This window comes from Lathyrus oleraceus, chromosome 2, assembly GCF_024323335.1.
Source record: "Lathyrus oleraceus cultivar Zhongwan6 chromosome 2, CAAS_Psat_ZW6_1.0, whole genome shotgun sequence".
NCBI classification, from domain to species: domain Eukaryota; kingdom Viridiplantae; phylum Streptophyta; class Magnoliopsida; order Fabales; family Fabaceae; genus Lathyrus; species Lathyrus oleraceus.
This window is the reverse complement of record NC_066580.1, coordinates 66,375,030-66,382,858: the sequence shown is the minus strand read 5'-3', so window position 1 is coordinate 66,382,858 and position 7,829 is coordinate 66,375,030.

Here is a 7,829-nt window from a genome sequence, read left to right as displayed (position 1 = left end):
CAAGTTGGTTGATGGTGGTTGGCCAGATGAATTCATCTAATCAAAATTGGGTCTCCCTAGACCCTATATCCTACAATTTTAACCATATGAAAATGATTCCAAGAGAAAATTTACTCTAAATTACATTCCAAACAACTTTCATGTTGATACCTAGAGCTAGTTTTTCTTGAAAAATCATTTTCTATGTTGAAACATTATAGGTCATTTTGTCTAAACCCTAATTTAAAAGTCAACTTCCCAAGGTCATAACTTGCTCAATTTTTATGAGATGAAAGATTTCCAAGTTGCATAATCAAATTCAATATGTCTACTTTAACTTTTATGTTTGGAGTAAGAGATGATTCAACTTTTATGAGCATGTGATATGAGGAAACATTATAGGTCATTTTTTACCTATACCATTGAACAAGTGATTTTCCTCAACTTCAAAAATGCATAACTATATCGTTATAAATCCATATGACATGAAATTAGTGACCATTTTTAAGTACTTATAAATAGATACAATTTTGATGAAGACACTTTTCTCATTTGAAGCTCACATAAAAAGTTAAGCAAGGTGGAATATTGAGATATATGGCTTGACACTTAGAAAAAATTTCAACATGTTGAAATTTCCAAACTTCCACCTCAAATTATCCATGATCCAAGTTCCAAATGAAAACGTGTTCAACATCAAACTTGTTCCCCTTGATCTAAGCTTTCCAAAGAACCCAATTTCATGCATTTTGGACAAAGTTTGCTAGGTATGCACATGGCGTTAACAAAGCTGCATGATTGGAAGAAATCAAATGTCAAAAATCACATTTCACATTGCGTTGACATCCAAGCCTCATTTAAACTTCAGAATGATTGCAAGTGGATCAAATTGGATTGCTTCATGGGCATGTACGCGCCCATGCAAGCTTGTGCATGAAATGTCCAAATTTAGCAATTTTTCAAGTGTGCAAATATCAGTCCTAATTGCTATAAATACAGGCCCTTGGAGCTCAATTCAAACACACCTTGCGCGCCAGCTTTTTCCCCCAATTGAAACCCTCATAATTCAAAGGAAAACCTGAGAATTTTCAACTTGAAAATTGAGTTTGAATCTCACTGCTTGGAGATTCAGAAACTCCAGGATCCAAAGCTTTGTACCATTGCTAAACCTCTCCTGCAAGCTTCTCAAGTGTGATCAGATCAAGGTTGAAGCAAGCAAGATCCATTTCTACACAACATTGAAGGTAAATTTCAGAAAACTTCTTCTCTTCGATTCTCACTCAATTCTCATCAATTCTCTTGAATCTTTGGTTGTCTGAAGTCCTACCAATGTAGGCAAGAAGATTGAGTTGCTTTGAGGTCAAATAGAAGCAACTCAGTTGTCACACCTTAAAATTCAACTCCTCATATCTTTTTATATATTTGGAGTTAGTTGAAATTAAGGTCAGATTCGTGCTCTACGCCATTTTTTCTTTCAGATTATGTCCTCCTTTTTATTTTGGTGATGGTTGAGGATGGACCAATCCGGTGAGGTCCGCCGGAGAAGAAGACCGGAGCTCTGGATCCGGCGGTGTGTTGGCACGTCTACAGACCACAGGATCCATTTGAAATGTTTTAATCTTAGGCGTTGGTTTTGATTATCACGCGTGTGGCACGCTGACTAGGTTCCATCAAGGAACGTGCGTTTGTGTCCACTTGATCTGCTACCTCAATTAATGAGCACTACGCCAAAAACTGGAATAGACAGCGCACCTTAGAGGGCGCTTTATTAAAAAAGCGCACTCTAAAGTGAAGAGAAAAAATAAGGAGCGAACAACTGGAATAGACAACGCACTTTAGAGGGCGCTTTTGTAACAAAGCGCCTTCTAAAGTGAAGCGAAAAAATAATGAGGAAATGGAGGGACACCAATAGAGGGCGCGTTTATGAAAGTGTCCTCTAAGGGTACCCTTAGAGGGCGCTTTTAAAAAAGCGCTCTCTAAGTCCATGTACATTTCCAGTTTATAAGGCGCTTTTGGAAAGCCTTAGAGAGCGCTTTTAGAAGCGCCCTCTTAGGCCCCCTTTAGAGGGCGCTTTTTTTACACAAGCGCCCTCTAAGGTCCCCTTTAGTAAACATTAAAATTATAACATATACTGCATGTCTCTTTATTTTCCCTCTCTATATGCTATTTCGTTTACGTAGCTGGGTTTTCTCTCTACTGCGATTACTCTCTACTGCGATTACTCTCGTCCTCCGTTCGTTCTCCCTCCCTCACCGTCGTCGTCGCCGTCGCCTTTTTCTGCTGCTGCGTTCACGTTCACTGAGTTATCTGCGTCCACCATCGCTGTTCACTTTCTTCTCCATCGTTACCGTCACCTTGAAGGTATTTCTCTCAATAGTTTGTATTTTCAGGTGTTTGATTAGGGCATTTTCTAAACTGAGTTTTACATTTTGTGCATTATGTTGATTAATGTTGTTTAGGGCAAACGAGCACTATATGGTGTTCATGAGCACCTTGTTGAAAATCATTTTTTGTTATTTTGTGTGTATGGTTTTGATCACTGAATGTTGTATGTTGTATGGTTATGTAAGGTTTTTTATTTCTGATTGAAAACTGATGTCATTTGGAGTGTGTTTGAGCTTGTGCTTGGAAGTTTGATGATTATGGATGCAAGTTTGTTCATGTTCCAAACACCATAAGTTTGCATTGGTCTTTTGTATGCAGTAGGTGTGTGTGAGTTTGTATTCAATAATGATGAAAAAAAGAGAGAGTTTAGATTGTTGTAACATGAGAGAAATGGAAGGTATATGAATGTTTTTTTGTGTAGCTTCACGAATATGGTCATTGTCTTACTTGGGTCTTATTGAATCATTTCTATATTACAGATAAAATGGCTAGTAACCAAGACGATACCCATGACGCGAGTGGATCACGTAACAATGTTGAAAATGAAATCAAACGAGGATTGACTGTTATGAAGTCAATCATTCGTGCAAGAGACAAGGGTGAAAAATTTGAAGTACATTGGAGTGCTGAAGACCAACTAATTGAGCCTAACGGTTCAATGTTGGCAAGTTACATTGGTTTCCTTGTTCGACAACATATTCCGATTACATGTGATAATTGGAGAAGTCCGGAATTGAAGGTTGGCAAAGAAAAAATATGGTCCGAGATACAGGTACTTACCATATATTGTTATATGTTTTTTTTGTTGACTATTTGTTGACCATATATTGTTATAATATTACTTATAATAACACACTCCATGTGTATGTTTTTTAGAGATCCTTTCACATCGATGAAAGCCGGCAAAAATATTGTATTCAATTGGCCGGAAAAAGACTCTGAGGATTTCGATCCTTTTTGTCCAACAAATTTCTCAAGGATGAGGAAGGAAAATTTGTTGAAGCAAAACGGCCAATGAAGTATGCAGAGATTATTTCAGCCGAAGAATGGGATAACTTTGTCGCCAAACGAAGAAACGAAAAATTCCATGTAATGTCTATTAATTATGGTATTATACAATTGTTAAGTTACTTGGTTCTGATATGCCTTAAACTTTTTTATCCAGGAAGTAAGCGACAAAAATCGGAAAAGGGCATCAAAACCCGCGTATCCGTACAAAAAAGGGCGTACGGGATATGCACGGTTACAACAAAGAATTGTGAGTATATTCAAATGCTATGAGCTTATACATTGTCATAATATGTTATAATTGATGATCTTATAATCTGATTGAATGTGTAGCTAGCCGAGGAGAAAAGTGACGCAACATCTCTTCCGGAGCACGTATTGTGGAAGGCTGCTCGGGTTGGGAAGGATGGGGCTGTCGTTGAAGCGGTTCAAAATGTTTATGACAAATGTGTAAGTATATATAACATTATTTCTTTAATTATATCGAAAATTTTGTTAGACATATAATTCATTTTTAATCTCCTCTAATAATATTTCAGGAGACTTTATCCCAAACCTTACCTTCAACCGAGGTCCAGGATTGCAGGAGCGTACTTAGTCGAGTACTAAATGTTCCTAAGTATTCCGGTCGTGTGAGGGGTAAGGGTTTTGGTGTGACTCCGTCGTCATTTTATAAAAAACCAAAAACAAAAAAATCCTACCAACAAAGAGGTGATGGAGACCTTGGCGGAGTTAAGGGCACAAGTACTCGAACTGCAAAAGGAGAATGCAAGGTATAGAGAGGAAAGGTGCGGTTCCGAGGCAAAAGATACTAGTGACCGAGCTAGTATCAATTGTCAATCGAAATTTCCCGAGGTAATTATATATGTTATTATGAAATTAAAATAGCACTTTTTTACTTGACACATATACAGGTTAACAATAACATTTATTATTGGTTTAGGGCATTACACCTTGTCAGCTGTATCTATCGTCACTAACTTATCGCATAGTTGGCAAGGGAAAAGTGCACAACACTTCGGGTGAATTACTTCACCATAATCCCCTCCCAGTGGGATATATGAAAGTTTCGGTTGACCTTGTATTAGATACGGACGCGCTTCTACCATTACCTGACGTTGTTTCAGAGATAACGTTGATGCGAGATGCAGTCGGATCCTTTGTTGGATGGCCGTCAGATCTAATTTTCCCAGATGCCGAGGTATATATGTTCTAAATGATTATGAATATTTAGTATTCACATTTCAATTCAGCTGCAATTATGATATTTAATCAATCCTTATTACATGGTAATGTTAGACTCCTACAAGACCCACACATAAAGCTGGTAAAGGGATTTCAAGACGCATGGAGTCGGTTGCATCTCAAAAAGAGGTACAAATATATACCCATTGAATTATATACGCAACGATTCTGTTGCATCACAAAAAGTCATGATTTAATTTATATGAATTTTTAGGTTCCCGGTCGAAAGTTGAAAAAAGCTGGTAAGGATATTCCAACGAAGTCCGGGACAAAAACAAATCCTAAATCTCAAAAAGAGGTACAAATATATATACCCCTTGAATTATATACACAACGATTCTGTTGCATCACAAAAAGTCATGATTTAATTTATATTTTTAGGTTCCCGGTCAAATGTTGGACAAAGCTAGTAAGGAAATTCCAACGACGTCCGGGACAAAATCTCAAATTATGATGCGTCTTGAGAAAATGGTGGAAGAGTCAGATATTATGCACGGCGCCATCCGTAGTGTAGATATTGATGAAGGTGTTTTCGGAATTGCTCATTCCGAAATAATTGCAAAGGAGGACATGCAACAACTTTTTGAACACGAAGAATTGGGCATCGCTGTCATTCATACATACATATGGTACTCCGATCAATCTATTATTTACTTAGTTGAACAATTTATTTACACATTTCAATGAGTAGTCTAATGTTTATTATGTTTCTATTTAAGGTATATGTATGACACATTGATGCGGGGAACTGAATTGTGTAACCGATTCAATTTTATTGCTGCTTCCCGTATCAACACAACGTTTATAACGAAAAATCCAACATCCGTAAAGAATGAACTAGTCGATACATTCATGGTGGCCGGCGATAATACTACACCCAGTTTGTATTTTTTACCGTTTAATTCTGGCAACGGATTAGATTTTCTTTCTAATAATCATTCTAATCTATGTATATCTTTTACGTAGAAAAATTTCATGCATCTAAATTTTTGTTTTATTTTACAGTGGTCACTGGGTGTTGGTTGCTATGGATCTTTCGAGACTAATGGTGTATTATCTCGATTCTTTATCGGGTGATTGGAGTAAATATCCGAGTATGAAGAAGACGGTTGACGCGTAAGTGAAATTCCCCTAAATATTCGTGTGTATTTGTATATTTAATTATGTCTGTCAGATTGATCTCAATATACGTTTTTATTTTGTTAGGGCAATACTAAAATTTAGATCGAAAAAGAATTATCGTAATAGGAAGGACATTACCTGGGTCAGAGTTCAGGTATATATTAAGTTTCTTATTTTTGCTTATAATAGTGTTTGTAAGAAATTAACTATATATATATATATATATATATATATATATATATATATATATATATATAATATATATATATATATATATATATATATATATATATATATATATATATATATTGTTTGTTTGTTTTTCTGTGTAGTGTCCTCAGCAAAACAATTCGATCGATTGCGGATTTTTTGTATTGAGATTTATGAGAGATATCATTGCGTTGAATCGTATAGACGTCCCAAAAATGGTATGGAATAATAACAATTAGGGTTTATTTTAATATTATCGGATATTTCATCTAATTTGTTACTAAATCATGAATATGTTTTATTCTCTTAATTGTAGTACTTTGGCGAATACAAATCTTACTCAAGAGCTCATTTGGATGAAATGAAGGATGAATTGTGTCAATTCATTATTGATCAAAGAATCATATAGGTTGTAGTTGTTGTACATATATGTATGGAATGTTGTTGTACATGCATGAATATCAATATATTAATGTTGTATATATGGAGGATTAATGTTGTATATAAATGGATTCATGTTGTATATATCAATGGATTAATGGTGTATAACATTGGATTAAAGGATGAAATCAATATGAATTTTACACTTTTGCAGCATGCGAACAGGTTCCCAATTAAATACCCACTGTTTTTCAAACAAATTTTTTTAAAATAACTAACACTTTAGAGGGCGCTTTCTGTAGGAAGCGCCCTCTAAACACTTTACATTGACAACTTTAGAGGGCGCTTTGTCCAGAAAGCGCCCTCTAAGGTGGCCCTTTATGGACCACTCCAGAGGGCGTTTTTTTTCTGAAAGCGCACTATAATGTGGCCCTTAAAGGGCCACTTTAGAGGGCGCTTAAAAGCGCTGTTATAGGCCAAAATAAGCGCCCTCTTTTCCCTTATTTGGCGTAGTGGAGGGAGATCAAGTGGCTCACGCTTTTTTTTTTTGGTTTTTTTTTTGTTTTATTTCATTTGATTTTCATTAATTCATATTAATTTTAATATTGATCCAAAAAATATGAGAGTTTCACCAAATAATTTCAAATAATTTCCTCTTTCATATTTTGAATTAAATTTTTTTTTTGGATCATTATTAATATTTTTTATGATTTAATTGATTTTGCGATTATTTTTAATTGTTTAAAAATACTTTTAAGTCTTTAAAAATTCTGAATTTTTTTCTCCAATATCCTTTGACCTTGTTTGACCTATGATAAATCTCATGATCATTTCTTTGGTGTTTTGATGAGGTTTTAGGAATTTGACAAACCATATTTAATTTAAATGCATTATTTTAGTATTTTTAAATTGAATAAATGTCAAATAATTGTGTTGACCTCTTGTGGTGGTTTGTGTATGTTTGACTTGTGTTGTTGGGCCTTGGTCAAGGTTGATTTGACTTCGCTAGGTTAATATCATTGGATTTTGGGTATTGATGGAATGTACATTCCATCTCCCAAAATGAATGAATGATATTAAGTTGGTAAAAGTCCCCCTTTGATCAATTTGAGTTTTGATCCATTCCCCTCCCTCTTCATCTAATTCCCCTTCTTTATGCATCAATTTTATTTGGCCTATGATGTCTCCAAATCCTAAGGCTAATTGATTGCAAAATCAACATAAGTATGGATGAGATTAGGCCACCTCTTTTACATAGTCTTTTTGTGTGTGGTATGTGTCATGAGCATAGTCCATTATATTATGTCTCTAACATGCATTGACACCAAAATTCTATTGCCTGACCTCAAATAGTTGTGACTTCTACATAAGTCCAATTACGATTGCTTAACATAGTGCTAAAGTTTTGACACAAAAAGGCATAGCATTCTAGTTAGTGAGATTGTAAGTCTCCCATCTTTCATGGTATTGTGTGAAAACTTGGCCTTTTTTCCTTCCTT